Source organism: Miniopterus schreibersii (assembly GCF_964146895.1).
Source record: "Miniopterus schreibersii genome assembly, chromosome: 4".
NCBI lineage: Eukaryota > Metazoa > Chordata > Mammalia > Chiroptera > Miniopteridae > Miniopterus > Miniopterus schreibersii.
In genome coordinates, this window is record NC_138105.1 from 68,789,665 (window position 1) to 68,812,840 (window position 23,176).

At 43.1% G+C, this 23,176-nt stretch overlaps 1 long non-coding RNA gene across 3 annotated transcripts; it reads left to right on the forward strand.

Annotated features, from left to right (window-relative positions):
• Positions 1-25: 25 nt before the first annotated feature.
• On the forward strand, positions 26-23,176 carry LOC308556701. Of its 3 annotated transcripts, none has more exons than XR_013998745.1 (5): positions 52-329; positions 13,086-13,206; positions 13,754-13,878; positions 19,392-19,514; positions 22,097-23,176. It is a non-coding gene; the product is annotated as an uncharacterized lncRNA (long non-coding RNA). The 3 variants fall into 3 exon arrangements; XR_013998746.1 differs by having other exon boundaries at positions 13,086-13,201; XR_013998744.1 differs by lacking the exons at positions 19,392-19,514; positions 22,097-23,176 and adding an exon at positions 14,478-14,832 and having other exon boundaries at positions 26-329; positions 13,086-13,201.

A 23,176-nucleotide genomic window follows, 5' to 3' on the forward strand; every position in this document is an offset into this window, starting at 1 on the left:
CGCAGGGCGAAGAGCGTAAGGGGCGGAGCCTCAGTAAGCCGTTAGGCCGAGATGGACGCCTACCGGGGTGGCCGTGGCTAGTAGATGGAGGGGAAGCCGTAGCCCTGATTCGACAGCGGGCTCTCCCATGGACCAGTCCTGGAGGGCAGTGCCCAGCCGAAGGCCGAGCGGAGCGCAGAGGACCGAGTTAGAAGCGGAGAGACGCGGAGGGGTTGGTTTAAGTCGAGGCCTGGCCGCAGGAGTCGGGTTCCGGGCAGAGTCAGATCTAAGGCTCATTAGACACTTTCCCGCAGGCTTTTCCCTGTTTCTTCGACGTTATGCAACGACGTGTAAGTATTTACAAAGATAAGCCTGAATGTGCATTTTAAGTGGGAGCATTGTATGGCATTTGAATTCTATCTCAAGGAGACCGTTACCAGAACCAACACACACCCCAAAACCCAACCCCCCAAACCAAAATCAACCTACCTGGGTTTGATGGGTTTTTTGTAGTGTAGCGTCTTATATAACTTTTTATATCTTGGTTTGCATGGATACTGTATTTCATGGTTTTTGTGAGGAGATTTTTTGAGCTCAGAATTCATTTTTTGTTCTCTCATTGCGCTGATGTGTTTAGTAACGTGAATTTTTTTCTGATCACTGCTTAAAAGGTATCTCGTGTTATTTGTAATAGCCCCCAAAATGGAAACAACCCAGTGTACATCAGCTGATGGTTTAATGTTGATATATCCATACAATGTAATATTACTAAGTTGTAAAAAGAGATTAAGTACCAATACATGGTATAACACTGAAAGAAGCCGGATGCAAAGATCACATATTGTAAGATTCCACTTATATGAAATGTGGGACTAGACAAATCCACAGAGACAAAAGGTAGATTAGTAGTTGCCTTGGGCTGGGGTTGAAGTAGGGGATTATACAAATTTTAGCTTAAAATAATTTGCCATTCCGATGGGAGGAAACTTGTGTCTCAGCATTATTTTAATTATATGTTTCCCTGATTGTTCCTGAGAAATTATGTCTTTTTAATTTGTCAGGTCTAGTTTTATCAACATGTGAAATTTTGTTTCTTCTGTTATTTTTAATACATCCAACTGAGGCCCTGGCCCCGTAGCTCATTTGGTTAGAGCATCATCCCAATACACCAAGGTTTCAGGTTTGATCCCACTCAGGGCACATACAAGAATCAACCAATGAAAAATTTGAAAACATTCATAAAGATATGTGTACCCCTATGTTCACTTCAGCATTATTCACAGTAGCCAAGAGATGTGATATATTGTTGTTTTGATTGAAGTTTGTGAATAAATTCAGCTTCACACAGATACACAGATGGAAAAGGATGGCATATTTTTACAGCCTCTTCGGATAATTGTGTGCAGTCTTCTTTGATGCTGCGGCAGAATTTACAAGTGGTCTTTTTTTTTTTTTCTCTTCACCCAAGGGGTGAGGATATTTTTTCCATTGATTTACAGAGAAACTCAAAATGACCAATAAATATAAAAAGATGCTCATTCTCATTAGTAATTAGAAAAAAATGCAAATTAAAACAATAAAATAACATTGCTTAACTATAAAATATAAAATACAAAAACATAAAATACAAAACAAATTTGTACATACGTATTCTACACCCAGCGAGTTCATTTTTATTTTTTTTAATTATCACCCAAGGATATTGTTTTTTACTGATTTTAGAGAGAGAAAGGCAGAGAGACAGAAACATCGATGTGAGAGAGAAATATTGATTGGTTGCCTCTCGTGTGCACCCCGACCAAGACTGAACCCACAACCTAGATATGTACCCTGGACAGGAAATGAACCCTGGACCTTTTTGTGTCTGGGCAACACTTCAACCAACTGAGTCACACCTGCCAGGGCGCAAGTTCATCTTTAAAGTAACTCATACATATGTGCAATGAGAGATGTTCAAGAATGTGTATGGCAGCATTATTCATGATGGAAAAAATGTGCAAACAGCCCAAAGAGGTTCTTCCACTAGAGACTGGGTACATTGTGATATACTCATACAAAATATCCCAGTCAGCAGTTAAATAAACTACAGCTACATGGGACACATAAATAAATCTTTAAAATATGTGAACAAAAGTATGGCATGTAGGAATATAGGGTGTCCCAAAAAAAGGTATACACACACTTTGAATAATTATAAAGGTAGTGTTTGTTAAAATACATTTCATTTTCAAAATTGAGCTATCAGCTGTTAAAGTGTGTATACGTAATAGGATGTTATATTTTTTCCTTCCTGATTTTTTAGTAACTTTTTATTTTGAAATAGTTTAAGATTCACAAGAAATTGCAAAAAATAATACAGATTTTCCATCTATTCTTCTCCCAGCTTCCCCCAGTGAAGGTATCTTACATAATCATAGTGCATTCTCAAAACCAGGACACTGACATTGCTGCACTAGTATTAACTCAAGTACAGTCCTTATCTAGTTGTTGCTTTTTTTTTCTGGGGCTGGGGGAGGGAGGAAATAACATAGTTCTGTGGGTAATACATGAATAATAAAGTTCTGTGACATTTTATCGCTCCTGTACGTTCAAGTAACCATTCCCACAACTGGGATACAAAACTGTAAAGAAGCTCCCTTGTGTTCACCTTCCCCCAACCCTGGATAGCATGTGCTTATGCAGGGACAACAACATTGATACATTTAAAAAATCACAATAGTTATTTCTTGAGAATAATCATGAAGGTACACACATGGGACTTCTGAGGTAGAGCAATCTTCAATCTCTTAGCTTAGTTGATGGGTACAAGTTTATTGTTTTTTAACTGTATGTATACAGTTTCATCTATTTCCAACTTTTTAAAGAAAAATGCAACCCAGCCAGGTGTGGCTCAGTGGTTGAGCGTCGATCTAGGATCCAGGCGATCAGGGTTCGATTCCTGGTCAGGGCACATGCCCTGGTTGCGGGCTTGATCAATGACTCTCTCATCATTGATGTTTCTATCTCTCTCCCTCTCCTTTCCTCTTTCTGAAATCAATAAAGATATATATGTTTTTTTTAATTTTTTGAAAAGAAAAATGCAGAATGGAAATCATAACTATTAAGGTAGTAGACATTAATCCAATATATTAGGAATCACAATAAAAAATTGGAATGGTTTACAAATTAAAATACATTTTCAGATTGGAATTTTTTTGGATCCAGCTACATCCTATTTACAAGAGACACATCTAAAACTTAAGTACAGCCCAGCTGGCATGGCTCAGCAGTTGAGCATCGACCTATGACCCAGGAGATGGTGGTTCAATTCCTGGTCAGTCGGGGCACATGCCCAGGTTGCAGGCTCAATCTCCAGCGGGGGGCGTGTGGGAGGCAGCCGATCCATGACTCATCATTGATATTTCTGTCTCTCCCTTTCCCTTCCACTCTCTGAAATCAATAAAAACATATTTAGAAAAATTTAAAATAAAGCTTAAGTACATAGAAGATTAAAATGAGAAGGATGAAGAAATATATAACAGACAAATAGTAATAAAAGAAAACCAAATAGAAGAACACCAAAATTGCAAGGATGACTTCAAAACTATTATGAATATATCCTACCACAATGGAGGCTGTAGATAGATTTATCCAAATGAACACACAATAGAAACTCCTGTAATAACAGCTTTAGTGAAGCATAATTTAAATACCATTAAACTCATTCATTTTAGGTGTACAATTCAAGTGATTTTTAGTAAATTCACTGAGTTGTGCAACTATCAGTATGAACCAGTTTTAGAACGTTTCCATCAAGCCAATAAGATACCTCGTGCCTAAGACTATACTTTCAGGGATCATTTCTATAGTTCGTTACTAGAGGACTTTCTCTGCATGTGTAGAGCCCCCAAAACCACGAGAAGGAGGCGCTCTCTCTGGGGTGTGGCAGCTCTTGATGTTGTTTCAGTAACTGCCATTTGCCTTCAATGACTGTTCTCTCTCTTTTGAGAGAGTAGGAGGGGAGAGAACAGTCTGAATGGTTTAATTAATAAAAAAAAAAATGCCTCATGCCTGTTTAATTGGGCTCCCACCCCCAGCCCATGCAAACACTAACTTACTGTTCCTATGACTCTGCCTATTCTGGATGTTTCATATAAATGGAATCATATAACACATGGTCCTTTGTGACTGGTTTCCTTCTCTGAACAAGTTTTCAAGTTTCATCCATGTAGCATGTATCAGAACTTCATTTCTTTGTATTGCCAAGTAATATTTCATTGTATGGATAACTAGATTTTGTTTATCCATTCCCTAGTTGATGGGCTCTTGGGTTTTCCCCCTTTGGCAATTATAAAACATGTTATTGTCACAGAACTTGATGTTCTCTGCTTGGGTGTTCTGTTCAAGATCGAGATGTGGTCATTGTTAAGTAGTTTTATTTACTTGCAGCAAGTAAAGGAGACGGGACTCACATTCAAAGCTCTGTCTCCCAGGAGGGCCTAGTCATTGCTTATATACACTATTTGGTCAGTTACACACTAATTTCTTCTTTGCAGTTGGCCACACTTACCCCGTTGAGTTCCTGTTAAGCTCATCATGTTCTCAGCTACATCTGCAAAATACTGCGCTGCATTTTAACATTTAGCAAGATTAGCATTTAGTAAGAACTACCCAGACCTTGAAACCCATGTCCTTTCTAACATTATGAACACTTGTGTGCAAGTCTTTTGTGTGGACATATCTTTTTATTTCTCTTGGGGTCTAACAGTAATTTATGTTTTAAAAAGGACCCTTACAAAATGATTTTTCAAAATGGCCACACCATGTTACCATGCTCACCAAAAATGGAATGTTCCCTGAATTTTGAAAGCTGCTTTTTTTCTGGTTCCCTTCTCCCTTCAAGATTCATATTTGTCAATAGAAATGATTTTTTTAGATATCAAGGATCCAATGTCCACTTCAGAGTTGTGCGTGTGTTTTTAGAAAGGTAAAAGGCTTTTGGAAAATAAGCCTCTTAACTTTTTACTTTTTTTCATTTTATTAAATTTATTGGGGTGCCCTGGCCACTGTGGCTCAGTTGATTAGAGTGTTTTCCCATGTACCAAAGGGTGTGGGTTCAGTCCCCAGTTGGGGCATGTGTGGAAGGCAGCCAATTGATGTTTCTCACATCGATGTTTCTCTCTTCCTCTCTCTCTAAAATCAATAAAAACGTATCCTGGGGTGAGGATTTAAAAAAATTTATTGGAGTGACACTGGCTAACAAAATTATACAGGTTTCAGGTGCACAATTCTGTAATGTATCATCTGTACACTGTATTGTATGTTCACCACTCCAGTCTTTTCATAACTTTTTAAATGCAAGCTCTTTGCCTTAAAAAAAGGACTGGCCAGCCTGACTTCTGTTTTGTTTTTTGTTTTTTTTAAATATACCTTTATTGATTTCAGAGAGATGAAAGGAAGAGAGAGAGAGATAGAAATATCAATGATGAGAGAGTCGTCATTGATTGGCTGCCTCCTGCACACCCTTTACTGGGGATTGAGCCCGCAACCCAGGCATGTGCCCTGACTGGGAATCAAACCACGATCTCCTGGATCCTAGGTCAATGCTCAACTACTGAGCCACACCTGGCTGGGCCTGGCTTCTGTTTTTATAAACAGTTTTATTGGCACAAGTCCCCAAAATTCATTTATGAATTTTCTATGGCCACTTCTTTGCTACATGGCAGAGGTGAATAGTTGCAAAATAGACCTTATGGCCCACAAAGCCTAAAGTATTTCCTATCTGTCCATTTACAAAAGAAGCTTGTAGACTCCTGTCTTAAACAGTAGTGTTATTGTCATAATTAGCTAGTTAAGATTAATAAAGGAAAGAAGAGCAAAGGAAAGGCCAGACATTATAAGCATGGTCATCAGAGCAGCTTTGCCAGGAAGCTACAGCTTCACACTCCCCAGGAAACCACTAGCCCATTCCCTACAGATCACTGGGGGAAGAAATCGAACAAAGGGGCAGATGAACACACGCACAGTGAAGTTGGGGTGATACAGGGAAGGTGCTTGCCTGTCAGTCTAACCTGGGAAAAAGATCATTGGCTTGTAGGGTGAATTGGCAAGTGCGGGAAATCTTAGATTAAAATCCACAAAGAGTTCTCTCTTCTTGCTCTCACTTGCTCCATGACCCACAGTCACCCTATGCCCTTGCCCACCATGTAGCCTTAAGCAGCTGCATGGCCTATGGCCATGCAGACCCCACTCTCAATGGACTGCAGCTGGGAACACAAGATAAGCTAGCCAGGTGCTAGACTAGACTGTGCTTTAATATAGAGTGGAGGCTCTGGGCAGTGGCCTTAATTCTAGCCCTTCTGAAGACAAGCTTTGACTTTTTCTATGGCGGGATGAATGGAGATGATACCTTGAAGAGGAACTCCCTTAATTTTACATCATCAATAAAGCTTTCCGTGATACCCCATCCTCCCATGGAGGCCTCAGGAAATTATTTTCCCAATGGCACTTCAAGAACTCCACTTCCACTGATAACAGAAGGTTCAGAAATTTGCACTAAATACAAATAATTAAACTACAGTTTTGGGGGGCTAAGAATAGAAAGGAGTATATAGCAAGCTAACTTGACCTAGAACAGTAAGTTCAGCTTGCAATTTAAGCCCCAATGCAATGACTGCTTCAAGGAGTTTACAGTTGGGGACATAGCCATTAATTGGATTACTGGCAAGGATGCTGACTTCCAGGTCATGTGGATGTAGGAATGCTTAAACAGGAAAAAAAGCCAATATTCTTCCTAGGCTGTTTGCTCAGGTTAAACCGCTGAACAGGCTTACTGTCAGGTGGTTTTTTTCTGTCAAATTACTACTTCTTTATGGAAGACAAAAGCATTTCCATTTCCAGTTTACAGCTTTGTTAGCATTCTGCAAAATAAATGTTATGCTTTCTGGGGTGATAGAAATGTTTTATATCTGAATTGGGGTGGTGATTTATGGGGGTGTAAACATTTGTCAGATCTCATCAACCTGTACATTTAAAATGGTTGTTTTATTATGTGTAAATTACATTTTGAGACAAAATTAAACAATTTTAAGATATATTGAAAGAAATTATTGCCTGCATGAAATACATGTTTAAAGATGTTTTTGGTCTTGGAAATAGGGAATAGAAAAAGAACAGATATTGAACTATAAAACTCTGTGATTCATCAATTAGCACAAACTTCCATTTCATGGTGTTCACCTTTTGACTTTGAACATAAATTATGTGGTCAAAGATGTAAAGATTTTGAACTGTTAATTCAAATTGCATTGTCTTACCATATTTGTCTCCAAAGTGCTACCCTTCAAAAAAGAAGGTACTATGTTTAGAGATCTTTTTGGAAATGTTCGACAAGATTTAGATTTTTTTAATTTTTTTCCTTTTTATTAAATTTATTGGGGTGACACTGGTTGGCAAAATTATACAGGTTTCAGGTGTACAATTCCACAACACATCATCTGTATTGTGTTCACCGACCAAGTCAAGTCTCCTTCCATCACCCTTTATCCCCCCCATACCCTCCTCCACCTCTTCCCACTATCCCTCCTCCTGGCAATAACCACACTCTTGTCCATATCCATGAATTCTTTTTTTTCTTTTCTGTTCAATCCCTCCACCACCACCACCACCCTCCTCCAACCCGGCTCCTCAATACCCACCCCCAACAGCTGTCTGCCTGCTCTCTATCTATGAGTCAATTTCTACTTTGCTTGTTAGTTCATTTTGTTCATTAGATTCCACATACAAGTGAAATCATATGGTATTTGTCTTTCTCTGAGTAGCTGATTTCACTTAGCATAATACTTTCCAGGTTCCATCCATGCTGTCGCAAAGGGTAAGATTTCCTTCTTTCTTATGTCAAAAACTATTCCATTGTGTAAATGTACCACAGCTTTTTTCTACCCACTCATCTACTTATGGGCACTTGAGCTGCTACCAAACCTTGGCTATTGTAAATAATGTTGCAGTGAACATAGCGATGCATATATTCTTTCAAAGTAGTGTTTTGGGTTTCTTTGGATAAATTCCCAGAAGTGGAATCACTGGGTTAGAATTATTTTTTTAACTTAAATATGTCTTTATTGATTTCAGAGAGAGGAAGGGAGAGGGAGAGAGATAGACACATCGATGAGTCATTGATTGGCTGCCTCCTGCACACCCCCTACTGGGGATCAAGCCTGCAGCCCAAGCATGTGCCCAGATGGAAATCGAAGCAATTGCCTGGGTTATAGGTTGATGCTCAACCACTGAGCCATGCTGGTTGGGCTGGGTTAGAATTTTTAACAAACATTGATCTCTAGCATCCAAAAACATTAAGATTATATGTGCACAAAGAAAATTACATTTTTACTATACAGTTGACCTTTAAAGAACACTGGTTTGAACTGCACAAGTCCACTTATATGCAAATTTTTTAAAGACAGCTTTATTGAAATATAAAAAACTGCAAATATTAAAGGTATACAATTTGATGGGTTTGGACATATGAAAACACTCATGAAACTATCACCATAATCAAGGTAATAGACATATCCAACACCTCCCAGAGTTTCCTTGTGTCTCTCTTCTGTGTGTGTGGGAAGAGAACTTAAGAGATTTGCCCTCTTAACAAATTTTGAAATGGACAATTCTGTATTGTAAACTATGGACACTATGTTATACAGCAGCGCTCTAGAAATAATTCATCTAACATAACTAAATACCCATTGAACAATAATAACTCCCCATTTTCCTCACCTCCCAATCTCTGGAAACCACTATTGTATCCTCTGCTTCTATGACTTTGACCATTTTAGTAGTTTTTCAATAAATATACAGTCAGCCCTCTATATCTCCATTTCACATCCACAGATTCAACCAAAATACTGTTTTCAATCCATGGGTCAGAACCCATGGATATGGAAGGCCAACTATATAGCATTGGTCTATCCCATTTTATATCATCTGTGGGGTTCCTGGAACCAGTCTCCTCCAGATATTGAGGTACAACTGGAGTTAAGTTTTTGAGGAGTTCAAAGTTATATGAAGTATATTGGGCTGTCTTGACCTAGATTTTTAACGGTATCAGTGCCCCTAACACCCACATTGTTCAGAGTCAATTGTGTATTTAGAAAAAAACAATTTTAAGAAAAACATGAGAGAAAAACATGAGAAAATATGGCATTCCTAGGAAGATATCTGATGATAAATGTGCCAAACCTCCATAGAAAAATATATAAAACTTTACTGAAACACATTAAAGAATGCCTAAATAAGTGCAGATACTGAGTTGATGGCCTGAAAGATTTAACAACATAAAGATGTTGATTCTACCAGTACTAATTCAGTTAAATTCCAGACATGATACCAGAATGATTTTTTGTGGACCTCTGCAAGCTTACTGTTAACTGCATATGAAGAAATAAAGGGCACAGCCCTGGCCAGTGTGGCTCAGTGGTTAGAGCATCAGCCCATGCACAAAAGGATCTTGGGTTCGATTCCCAGTCAAGAGTACATACCTGGGTTGCAAGTTCTATCCTCAGCCCTGGTTGGGGTGCATGCAGCAGGCAACCAATCAATGTGTCTCTCTCACACTGATGTCTCTCTCTCTCTCTCTCTCTCTCTCTCTCTCTCTCTCTGTCTGAAAAGCAATGGAAAAAATATCCTCAGGTGAGGATAAAAAAAAAAACAATGGAAAAATATCCTCAGCTGATTAACAAAAAAAATGTAACAAAAAAAATGTATCTACAGACTAGGTAACTCAAGAGAGGCAGTAGCAGCACCACAGTGGGGGTTGCAGCCAGGCCTTAAGCCCTGCCCAGGGCCCATAGCTCAAGGGTCCCTGTGCATCACAGAGCTTTGCCATTGTTGGGAGAGGGAGGGAGACTGCTGAGTGCCAAGGTGGTCACAGCAGAGAGGAGCAGAGGTTCCTCATGGGGAACAAACTGATCTGTTGCCTGAAGCCCAATGTCAGCCCCAATCTGGGCCCACACTCCAGGTGAGTGAAGCCTGACAATGAGTCTGAGGTCTATGAGGTGGAGGCCAGGACTCAGTGACAGTTCCACCAGCCCAATCTGCTCTGGAGCCTGTCAAGTTGGATTTTGGAGCCTTCCAGGGCCACAATGTGCAGCATCTGAGCAACAAGGAGATGCCCAAAGAGGTACCTTTAGAATCAAACCCTTCTGACTACCCAAAGGCAAGCACAATTTTTCTGAACAAGTCTGAAACGAATGAGCAAGAGAAGAGGAACTTCTTAAACCACGTATTTCCAGTGCACCTTACCAAAAAATGTAACTCGCTCATGCTCAATAGTATTCCTAGATGGCAGCACAGCCAGCCAGCCTAATCTTAGAACCACAGTCCAGTGTGTGAGCTTAGAAATATGTTTCCTCCTAAAAAACAGAGATGGACCACTTCCTGGCCTTTGCCTAAGATCAAGCACAGATATCTGTTCTTATCAGTTTAACATCTGATCCATCCTCTATCTGAGGACAACATATTAAGTGGATTTTTGGAGCAGGGAGATGGAATCGGAGCTTGCTCCATTCATGCTGCACATCGACCTGGTATTGCAGTACTTCCAGGAATGGTGCAACCCCTTGGAAACAAAAAAGAAGAAAACAGAGCTGGAAGTAGATCATATGATATTTTTGATGAAAAAACATGTCCATTCATATGAGAAATGGTTCCAGAGGATACTTTAAGCATAATCCCAAAGCCAGATTTATATACAGATTTTGTTCGTCAGAGCCACACAGCTAACAGCTGGCTGCAATAGTAACTGGTTTACTTTGAAAGGCTTTTGACTTATGCCAAGATTGACATTTGTCCCACTAACTGGAAAAGAATTGCTTTGGGAGCCACTATTCTTGCCTATGAGTTTCAGGACAATTGGGCTGTATGGAAAGTGGACTACTGCCAGCTCCTCAAGGACATAATTACAGTTGAAGACATAAATTTTGCCTATAAACATAGCCCAGTGAAGAAGACCCACCTGCACCAGATAATCCCAGGAATAAATCACTCCAATATTAAGCATAATTTCTAGGTGATCATCATCTCAAAATTGACCATTAGTCCTGGCATGGAAAAAAGCACATTCAGTAAGCGGGAAGGTCAGAGTAAGCCTCCATGCAGCTGCAGCGGTCCCACCTGGGCCAGATGATGTGCTCCATGGCAAACTGCTTGCTTCTGAAGAAGAAAGCATTAGAGACAGTCCAGGTGAAATACTGTTGCTACTTAAAAGGTGGAAGCAGAAAGACCCTCAGGCCTAAATAACCACCAGAGGCTCCTCAGATAGCCTCCATGATGGGAGGATGTTCACTGATTCTGTTTAGAGAAGGGCCTCAGTTCCAGGTTGGCTGTGGAAGCCCAGGGAGGCATGCACTTCCTGGGACTATGTGCTGGTGGTAGATGGTACCACTCTGTCACCCAGGCCCACCCCGGGCAGAAGCTGCTCAGTGCATCCCTGAATTTCCCTTCATACTGGAGACCTAAAAGCAGCTGAAAAGTGGTTTCAAGATGTGGAGGAATTAACACAGAAACTGGATGGACTGCAGGGGAAGATAATGGTTTTAAAAAACAGAGCTTTCCTTCACCACAGTCAGGATAACTTCACAGAAGCTTAGAGATTCACAGAAATTTTAAGGATTGACCCAACAAATGCAGTGGGCAACAACAATGCTGCCATGAGTCAGCTCCACCTGGGCAAACTCAGGAACTCCCTGCAGCAGCTTGAGGCATTGAGTATTCAAAAAATTAAAAATATCAGAGAACAGCAGAGTCCAGCAGGTATAGCTAAGTGGTTGAGTGTGGACCCATCCACCAAGAGGTCACTGGTTCAATTCCCTGTCAGGGAACATGCCCAGATTGGGGGCTCACTCCCCAGTAGGGGGTGTGCAGGAGGCAGCCCATTGATGTTTCTCTCTCTCTCCCCCTTTTCCCTCTCCTTTCCTCTCTCTCTAAAAATCAATAAAAACATTTTTTTAAAAAAGCTGAAAAATGTAATATAAACCATTCTTACTCTATGCTTATGTGTCTATAGCACTTATATATATGGGAGACACCAAAAAGATAAAAATTATTTTTTAACTTCGTGTAATGTTGCAAAAGGGGTATTTAAAGGGTTATCTAGGGCCTTAAATGCTTATATTAAAAAACAAAGGCTGAAAAATAATGTTAGATTTCCAACTTAAGGATAAGACATTGATTTAAAAAAAATAAAACAATCCCACATTTGCAACATTTACAGTTTCCCTCCCACTCTGAATTTCCTCGTACAAAGGTGAAGTCCCAGCAGAAGTCTTCTCAAGACTGAAGATACTCACATGTAACGTCAATTGGGCTTTCCCACATGCTTCCATTCCTAGGGCTTCTCTTCACTGTGAGTTCTCACATGTTTCTTATGGAATGAGTGACCACTGAAGTTTCCCACAGTCATTGCATTGGTACATCTTCTCCCTTATATGTACCCTCTTGTGGGCAGTTGGGTTAGAGCCCCTATTGAAGGTTTTTCCACAGTCACAGCATTGGTAGGGCTTCTCCCCAGTATGGGTTCTCATGTGCACCAGCAGATAGAACTTCCTGCTTAAGTTTTTGCTGCAGTCACTGCACAGATAGTTTCTCCCCAGTATGCACTCTTATGCAGTCAGGTCACTGCTCCTGATGGCTTTTCCCCAGTAACAGCATTCATGTAGTTTCTCCCAAGTGTGTGTACCCTCTTGTGTATGAAAAGGCTTGAGCTAGATCTGAAGAATTTCCCACACAGGTTATATGCCTACAGTTTCTCTACAGTGTGAGTTCCCAAGTGTGTCCTAAAGGATTAGTGATGACTAACAGCTTTCCCGTACCAAAAACATTCATATGCGTTTCTCCCCAGCATGAGCTTGAGCATGGATTTTAAGGGTTGAAGGATAATAGCACTTTCCCACATTCTTTACATTCATTACACTTCTCTCTTGTGTAATTTCTCTTGGGCAAAAAAATGTCAATTTCTGATGACTTCTCCACATAGATTATATTCATGGGGTTTCACTCCAGGATGAGTTGGTGCCTGTTACTTAAGGGATAAGTGGTAACTAAATGCTTCTCATTTTCATTGCACTCACAAGGATTCTCCCCCAGAGAAAGTCTGAAGTATCAAGAAAGCAAAATCCCACACTAGAAGTTGCTACCATTTCCAGAGCCTGCCTGCTGCTTCCAGCCTCTTTGAGTTCTTTCAAATTAAGTAAGGTGAATGCTCTGCCACAACGTTCTATCACAGTCATGACATTCATACTGCTTATTATGTACAGACTTTTTTTCTGATAATTGTTTAAACAAAAACTGAATTACATGTTAATATTCACTATCTGAGTCATATTTGTGGATATGCTTGTGGGAATTCTCCATGAATAAATAAATTTTGAAATTGGTATAGAATGTTCCCTAAACTCATAATACTCAGAGACTCTCTCCTAAGAAATGACTTCTCTTGAGTGAAGGTCACTGGCCCCAACTGTCTCTCCTTGTGGCTGTACTGTTCTTTTCCCTCAAGGCAAACCCAGACTTCCACTACAGAAAGCCAGCAATGAGCCCTGGACAGCCCTTACCCTTTTCCTGCCAGTAGATGGTTTTTCCCAAATTTTATTCTGCTTTGCAGTAGTCTCTTTGGTTTTAGGTTGAAGTCAAGACTTCTAGTCTGAAATTAATGGAAAGAAAAAAACTAAGCTCTTAAAGAAATAAATGAGATAAAGGTAATTTTTAAAAATATGCCAGGTCCATGCTAATTTTTTTTCAGATACGGACCCTCAGCATGAGAAGTCAATGTGACAGGGAATAGACCAGCAGCTAAAGGCAGACCTCAAGGATTTCAGCAATGTGAAGAACTTGATAATGATAGGAACAAGAAGTGGAAAGTGGCAGGTGACTTGCTAAGAAATAATTTTGTCAAAAATTAGATGGGAGCTAATAGTCTGATAGAGGGGTACTATTAGGCAAGCAAAGTTTGGGAACGGCGGGGGGGGGGAATGGACAAACAAGTAGGCTATTTCCAGTAACACTTCATTTACAAAAGTGGAAATGTTCTGGAAAGAGGAAGCAGGACAAAGCTTTCACTGAGAGCAAAAGAAAGTGGAGAGAAAAGAGAGGAGGTGAGAAAGGAAAGCTGAAACTTCCAGAGGAAACTCACCCCCCAAGTGGGCTGAGACAATCTCTCAGACAAAATAACATTTTAGAAATTCCCTAAAGGGGCTCCTTTCATCCAGGGCTCACCTGCACTGGTGTGTGGGAGAATTCTCCTCTTGTTCCCCAGCTCCTCCTGCTCCACCTAAGTGAGCACAGTGGACTTACAGAGATGATACTCTGCACATGTAGGAGGGATGTGAAGGGATGACAAGGGACCACCCCCCCCCCCCCAGAGTGGGGCCAGCGTTTTCAAGAGATGGGCATGTGTGACCCCATGAGCAGTAAATTGATGGTACCCAGGACCTAAAACTCAAACTAGCTAATGTCATGCCCTACAGGAATCAGGGATCCTCAGACCCAAGTACAGAGACGCACTTCAGGAAAACCAAGCTTCTTATCAAGGAGAGAATAAAGTCATCATAATGGAGGAATCTTCATTCTCAAGAGAAGATGTTAGACTAGGGGTTGGTGACTACAGCCCAAAGGTTAGCCACCTACTTTTGTAAATAAAGTTTTATTGGAACACACCCCTGTCTATTTCTGTAAGTACCATCTGTGGCTGCTTTGGCACTACATTGGCAGTGCTGAGTAGTTGCAACAGAGATCCTATTAGCCACTAAGCTGAAAATATTTCTTCTCTGGCCCTTAAAGGAAAAGTGTGCCTGCCCCTGCTCTACACTGTCACTCCTCAAAGTGTAGGTCACATCTCTTTCTTCACCACTCTCTTCCCAAGACCAAGAATGATTCCCGGGACATAGCGGGTGCTTAAGAAATATGTGCAGTAAAAATCTACCAGTGAAGACAAAGCTGGCCTTACCCACTGAGGTCAGGTTTTCCTGTAATTCTCCAGCATCACGTCTCTGTGCAGCATTTTCTGAACAGTGCCTATCAACAGATGAATGGATAAACAAAATGTATAGAACTCTGTTGGTGCAAAAAACATCCAAACTGATTTGCAAATAAAGGGAGTTTTTATAAGACCTTTATCTGAGCCAAACTGACAACACATGTCAGGGAACAAGATCTCAGATGCTCCAGAGAATAACAGTTTTACAGCTTCTTTTTACCCATTTGAAATCAACGAAGGACAGTAAGGAAGATTACTTGGAGGTAGAAGAAAGCAAGGTAGGGATTGGATTACAGGATAGTTAACAAGATTATGTGCTTTGAGGGTGGTTATGGCTTTTTTCAAGACACTGTTCATCTACATGCACAGAAGTAATGGACGAGGCCTGCAAAAGGCAAAGATAAGCCTTTTACTTATAAGTTATAGGCCTAGGGTGTGACTATCCACCATGGCCTGCCCAGTTCAGAATTTATGACCAGATCACCCTCTGAGATTACTTTATGTAGAACCCCTTTTATTGTCTACAACTTACAATGGAATATCATTCAACCCTAAAAAGAAATGAAATTCTTACACATATACAAACAGTGTGTACTGAGCCCTGGTCAGTTTGCTCAGCAGTTAGAGCATTGACCTGCAGATCAAAGGGTCTTCAGGTTTGATTCCTGGTCAAGGGCACATACCTCGGTTGCAGGTTTGATCCCTGGCCCTGGTAGGGGTTCATGGGGGAGGCAACCAATTGATGTGTCTCTCTCACATCGATGTTTCTCTCTCTCTCTCCCTCCCTTCCACTCTCTCTCAAAATCAATGGAAAGCCCTAGCCAGTTTGGCTCAGTGCTTAAAGCATTGGACTGTGGACTGAAAGGTCCTGGGTTCAGTTCCAGCCAAGGGTACATACCTGGGTTGCAGGCTCGTCCCTGGTCCTGGTCAGGGCTCGTGGGGGAGGCAAACAATTGATGTTTCTTTCTCACATCGATGTTTCCCCCCCGCCCCTTCTTTCTACTCTGAGAAGCAATGGAAAAAATATCCTCGGGTAAAGACTGAAAACAAAACAAAAACATGTTTGTAGTGAATATGCTTGAATACACTATCTGCACAAGTACAAGGGTTTCTCTTGTCTACAATCCTATGAGTTGCTGGTTGAAGGCATAGGAATAGCTAACATTTTTTAGACATAAATTCTAATTCCCCAGCATGGATAAACTTTGAAAACATTATGCTAAGTGAAATAAGCTAGACACAAAAGGATAAATATTGTATGGTTCTTATATGAGGTACCTACAACTGTCAAATTCATAGAGAAATAGAGCCCAGCTGGTGTGGCTCAGCAGTTAAGCATCAACCTTTGATCCAGGAGACTGAGGTTCAATTCCTGGTCAGGGCACATGCCCAGTGTTGCAGGTTCGATTCCCCAATAGGGGCCATGCAGGAGGCAGCTGATCAATGACTCTCTCTCATCATTGATGTTTCTATCTCTCTCCCTCTCCTTTTCTCTCTGAAATCAATAAAGACATTAAAAAAAAAAAGTAGAATAGAGGTTGGCAGGGAGTTAGAGTTTGGGGAAATTTTTGTTTAATGCGTACAGTTTCAGTTGGGAAGATGAAAAAGTTCTGGACATGGTTAGTGATGGTTACACAGCAATGTTAATGTACTTAATACCACTGAAAAGTATCCTCAGAAAATGTTAGAAGGTAATTTTTGTTATGTATATTTTGCTACAATTTAAAAAAAGAAAATGACTGCAAGGCCACACAGCCACTGGTAACACAGTTGGCCTCTGGAGAAAAACAAGATACTGTGTATGCATTTGGCACTGTGATTTTTTACACTATAGTTTCCCAAATTATTTGAATGTTAAACAACAAAAAAAGCATACCCGTGTATTACTTGTGCAACTGAGAGGAATTAAACTGTCAAGTACTGTGAACAAAAAGCAGTCCCACAGAAAGTAACCTCACAGGGTGATCTGATCATAATTTCCTAACTGGGCAGGTAATGGTGAGTAGTCATGCCTCATGCCTATAACTTTTTAGTAAAAGGTTTACCTTGGCCTTAAGCAAGCCCTGTCCATTTTTCTTGTGCATCTAGGTTAACAAACCTTTGAAATACCAGAAGTAATATCCCTGGAGGAGGCATTAACCCTCAAGAGAGCACATAATCTTGTTAACTATCCTATAATTAAATCCCACCTTGCTTTCCCCAATCTTCCTCAGTCTCCTTCTTAATTTCAAATGCATTTTTTTAAAAACCTGCAACACTGGGCACCTCCAAGCCCAGCACAAGTAGCAGCCATCTGTGGATTGCTTTGTAACTCTGTGGAGTAGACCTCTGCACAGCTGATCCTAGACTGTAGTTGGAGGTCAGTGGGTCAGTGGTCAAAGCCCGTCCTAGCAGCTAATCGCCCTGAGGGTAAATCCCTCCCATTGAAGTGCCAACTGCAATTCAGGCTCAAGAGGAGGATGTACTCAGCCCACACATGGGGGCAGGGCACACCTTAAATGCCCAGTTAGGGTGACCATGGAAGGCTGTGCCAGTGAACCCCACAGGACACCTACTACATTTGGCCACTCTACTAAGCCTGGGAGACATAACAGCTCTATCTAATACATAGAAACAAACACTTGGAGGCTGCCAAAAGGTCCTAGAAGACAAAAAAATATCCAAATTGAAAGAAGAGAACAAAACTCCAGAAAAAGTACTAAACAAAAATGGAGACAAGCAATCTACTAGATGCAGAGTTCAAAACACTGGTTATAAGAATGCTCAATGAATTTAGTGAGAACCTCAACAGCATAAAAAAAGACCAATCAGAAATGAAGAATACACTAACTGAAATGAAGGATAATTTACAGGGAATCAACAGTAGAGTAGGTGAAGCCAAGAATCAAATCAGCAATTTGGAACATAACAAAGCAAAAAACACACAATCAGAACAGCAAAAAGAAAAAAAAAATTACAGTTGACATACATTAATGAAGATAGTGTAAGGAGCCTCTGGGACAACTTCAAGCACACCAACATTTTTATCATGTGGGTGCTGGAAAGAGAAGAGAGAACAAGAAATTGAAAACCTGTTTGAAAAAATAAGTCAGAAAACTTCCCTAAGTTTTGGTGAAGGAAATAGACTTACAAGTCCAGGAAGCACAGAGTCCCCAAAGAGGCCCACACAAGACACATCACAATTAAAATTCAAAAGGTTAAAGACAGAGAAAATCTTAAAAGCAGCAAGAGAAAAGCAATTAGTTACCTACAAGGGGCTCCCATAAGACCGTCAGCTGATTTCTGAACAGAAACTTTGCAGGCTAGAAGGCGTTGGCAAGAAATATGCAAAGTGATGAAAAGCGAGGACCTACAACCAAGATTACTCTGTTCAGCAAAGCTATTATTTAGAATCAAAGGACAAATAAAGAGCTTCCCAGACAAGGAAAAGCTAAAGGAGTTCATAACCGTCAGACCAGTATTACATGAAATGTTAAAGGGTCTTCTTGGAGAAGAAAAAAGGTTAAAAATACGAACAATAAATGGCAATAAGTACACATCTATCAACAATTGAACCTAAGAAAACAAAATAAATGAACAAGCAGAACAGAAACAGACTCATACAGAGAATATTTTGATGGTTGCCAGATGGGAGGGGGTTGAGGTGATGGGTGAAAAGGGTGAAGGGATTAAGAAGTACAAATTGGTTATTACAGAATAGTCATGGGGATGTAAAGGAGAACAGCATAGGGAATATTCTCATAACTATGCACAGTGTCAGATGGGTATGAGGTTTATCGGGATGACCACTTAGTAAGTTGTATAATGTCTAATCATTGGGGTGTACACCTGAAACTAATATAATAATGTATGTCAACTGTAATTGAAAAATAATGATTTAAAAAATAATTAAAAATTAAAAAGCCGATCAAGAAAAGAAAACTGCAAACTTATTCTTCTGAGCATTTGAGATGTTGCTCTCTGGCATATGTCCTCAGTCTGGCTCAAATAAACTCTCAAAAATTCTCTACACTTTTGGACATTTATTACGTCGACACCCTTCTCTCCTTAAAGAAAAGAAGTTCTAGCCCAAATATACTTTTATTTTCTTTTGTCAGTAGCTCCCCTGCCCCACCCTTCTTCCTGGTTAGAGCACTGCCCAGATAAGCCAAGGTTTAGGGTTCAGTCTCAGGGCAGGGCACGTACAAGAAGCAACCACTGAACGCACGAATCAGTGGAAGAACAAATGGATATCTCTCTCTCGTCAATAAAATATTTTTTTATTAAAATTCTGCGGGGATCATAGCCTCTGGAGGAGAGGTGGAGCTGACTGGAGAAGTACACAGCTGAATAATCTTACTTTAATTTTAACTCCTGTTATTTTCATTTTCACTCATTCTACTTCATTTTCTTTTCTTTTTTACAGTTATTTATTTACACTCACCCGAGAATCCTGAGAAAGTATTCTCCCAAGTGAATTTGTCAAGCGTAGGTAACTGAGAAAGTTTCACGATCTCACTTCAACGATGCTCGCAAAAGCAAGTCACAGGTAGAATTCTCTTTCAAAAGGAGGGCAGAAAGGGGTCTCCGTGATGTAAATTTCACAGGCACCCCTTCACCCCCAAACCCACGAAGTCCCCAGGTCACAGGACGGAAGGCGGGGCCGGGGCAACGCCAGCTCGGCTCCCACCTCCCGGGCGGTGGGGCCGCCCCGGGAGCCGCAGGTGGAGCCGTTACCGGGGAGGCGGCGGCCGGTGCGGCCGTTACGGGGGAGGCGGCGGCCGGAGGAGCCGTTACGGGGGAGGCGGCGGCCGGAGGAGCCGTTACGGGGAAGGCGGCGGCCGGTGCGGCCGTTACGGGGGAGGCGGCGGCCGGAGGAGCCGTTACGGGGAAGGCGGCGGCCGGTGCGGCCGTTACGGGGGAGGCGGCGGCCGGTGCGGCCGTTACGGGGGAGGCGGCGGCCGGAGGAGCCGTTACGGGGGAGGCGGCGGCCGGAGGAGCCGTTGCCGGGGAGGCGGCGGCCGGAGGAGCCGTTACCGGGGAGGCGGCGGCCGGAGGAGCCGTTACGGGGAAGGCGGCGGCCGGAGGAGCCGTTACGGGGAAGGCGGCGGCCGGAGGAGCCGTTACCGGGGAGGCGGCGGCCGGAGGAGCCGTTGCCGGGGAGGCGGCGGCCGGAGGAGCCGTTACCGGGGAGGCGGCGGCCGGAGGAGCCGTTACGGGGAAGGCGGCGGCCGGTGCGGCCGTTACGGGGGAGGCGGCGGCCGGAGGAGCCGTTGCCGGGGAGGCGGCCGCCCTGGCGACGTGCTGTCCGCTCCTCGGCTCGGGGCTTGAACGGCTGGAAGGCTCCCCCCGGCCGGGGCGGACCGAGGCGTTGCAGCCCCAGGGCCTCCCGCGCGTGCGGGGCTGCGGGGCCTGCGGGCTGCACCCGGGACCTGGGGGTCAGAGCCCGGCGGGGGGCGGCGCTGGGAGCCCGGCCCGGGTTAGGGCCGATTGCACGAGGCCGCGCGACTGCCCAGACCCGCCAGGTAGAGGGAGGCTCAAAAAATGCTTTCCACTCATTCATTCATTCATTCATTCGTTCGTTCGTTCGTTCAAATATTTGAGTCTTCCCTTCACAGGACTTTTATTTCAATCAGGGAAGAGGAAAGATGGTAGAACAAATATTCAGGACAGCGTCGTGTCAGTGCCACATGGCAGTGTTTCCAGTACGTCTCCAAATTTCATTCTGAGGGGAGCCATTCAATCTTTGTTTGTTTTTGTTAAACCTTACCTGAGGATGTTTTCCGCTGCTTTTTCAGAGGCCCGGGGGGGGGGGGGGGGGGGGGGGCGACCACACGGAGAGAGAGGGAGAGACGCAGGGATGTGAGAGGGACCGGTCCATCGGCTGCCCCCAGCCGCCCCGGGCCCAGCCCGCAGCCCGCAGCCCGCAGCCCGCAGCCCGCAGCCCGCAGCCCGGTACGCGCCCCGGGCCGGGTCGAGGCCTCCACCCTTTGGAGGGCGACCGACGCTGGAACAGCTGAGCTCACCGGCCAGGGCCAATCATTGCTTTTTAAAGCCTTTTCAAAAATAAGTAGAACACGGAAAAAGGACAGAAAACAATTTTATACTGCGATGAATACTTTTAAAATCCACCACCTTATAAACCCCGGGTCCCCACCTGAAATGGAGCGTTACCCTGCCTTTATGGTAATTACTTCCCTGTCTTTATAATTTTACCACCTAAGTGTTCATTCCTAAGACCACAGTTTAATTTTGCCTCTTTTTGAGTTTTACGGAATCATACACTGGTTTTTTGTAATTTAGTTTCTTTTGCTCAGCGCTGTGGACGGACGCGTACTGCTCGGTGTAACTCGGGCTGGGGGCCGGCGCCCCGCCCCCACTGCCGGGCCGAGGCTCACCCGGCGCCCGGCTGGGGGAGCGGGAAGGCGCGCCCCCGAGCTGCGCGGGCTGAGCGGAGGAAAGGAAGGAGCCTAGAGCAGCCGGAGGGGCCGTCAGGGACGGAACGCCTTCCAGCCTGAGCGAGCAGGACAGTGGCGGGCACAGCGCCGGGAAAGCGAGCCTAGAAGGAAGACCAGCGCGGCTAAGAGCCGCCGGGCCCGGGGCGGGGCGGGGCGGGGGCGGGGCGGGCGGGGCGGGGGCGGGGCGGGCGGGGCGGGGCGGGGCGGGCTCCGGGATCGGCGGCCCAATCCGGGGGGCGGGGGGCCAGGTGTGAGGGCGGGGCTTGGGCGGGGCCTCGCTGCTAGTTGCCCAGTCCTCAGGCTGCCCAATAAAAGCTTTCCCAGCTCTTTCCTCTACATCCCCAGACTATATCCGAGAACACTAGGCTTGCGAAGGTACCAGCCAGTCCGCAAAGCGGATCACGCCTCCGTTCATCCCATTCCTCCTTTAGGCTCTTGAAGAAGGTTTTAACTTTCTTTAGTAGGTTGTATCTTTCAACTAGGTTAACTCCTAGCCACTGTATATAATACACTTAATTTTTCTTTTCATTTCCCATTTTTTTATTATTGGGGAGTTCTGAGAGATGAGAGACATACTCTAACTTAAATCACAAATGTAAATCAGAGCATCCAACGGATACAGCAGGTGCCCAACAAATAAATATACGTTTCTTTCTCTTTCTCCCTTCTGAAGGGTAAAAAGAAGTCTACAAATGCTGGGAATTTCTCAGTTTCTGTGTTATGAAGACATAACTTACATGCAAATCCAGGGACGTGCTGCCATCTGCTGGTAATGACGGGTATTACTATCTCAAGCAGCTATTCTTGAAACCAGTCACTTTCCTTCCCCATTAGAAAGGTCCTATTTTTTAAGTGTTTTCAAAAATAAAAATTTTTTTAAAGCATTTTCAAAGCACTATACCTTTGGGTTATAACATCTGCCTAATGTTTGCGCTGTGGAGAAAGGAATGATGGTGGAGAGGAGTGACAATTTGACAGATGAGAAAACTGAGGCCGAGTCATCTGGACACAGAATTTCTCACACTTCATCCCCAGCAACCAGGCTGAAGGAATTTAGGGAATGTCTGTGGATTTCTGGGGAGAGAGTGAACAGCAAGTGCAAAGGCCCTGAGTGTTTGGCCTCGTTAACTAACAGCAGAAGCCCAGTGTCTGAAAGAGCTGAAGTGAGTTGGGCAGGATGGAGATTAGAAAAAAACTGAAGTCAGAAAAGTAACTGTCAAATTATACTGGGCCATCTGGACAACTATAGGAATTTGAGGTTTGACTCTGTGTGCAATGGGGAGCCCATGAAGGGTTTTGCGCTACAGGTACAACATTATCTGACATATATGATGTATATTTTTAAAAGACCTCTTTGTCTTTTGTTTGACTCAAGGGAGGCAAAGATCAAATCAGGGGAAAAATGGAAATGGCTGGATGAGGGTGGAAAGGGAAAAGGGACGGAGTTGGGACTTGGGTAGTAAGGCCAACCAGATGGGTATCTGCTGATGGATTTGATGTGTAGTTTGGAGCAAGGAGTCAAGAATGACTCCAAGGATTGTTTGTTTTCCACTGTCAAAAATAATTCTGGACATCAGTAAAGAGAGACTTCATTCAAAAAGATTATTGCAACAGGGAGAAAAGGCCTATTGCAATGAGGAGACCATAAGATTCTACAAGCGCCCGGCCGGGCGTGGCTTAGTGGTTAAGCGTCGACCTAGGATCCAGGCGATCAGGGTTCGATTCCTGGTCAGGGCACATGCCCGGGTTGCGG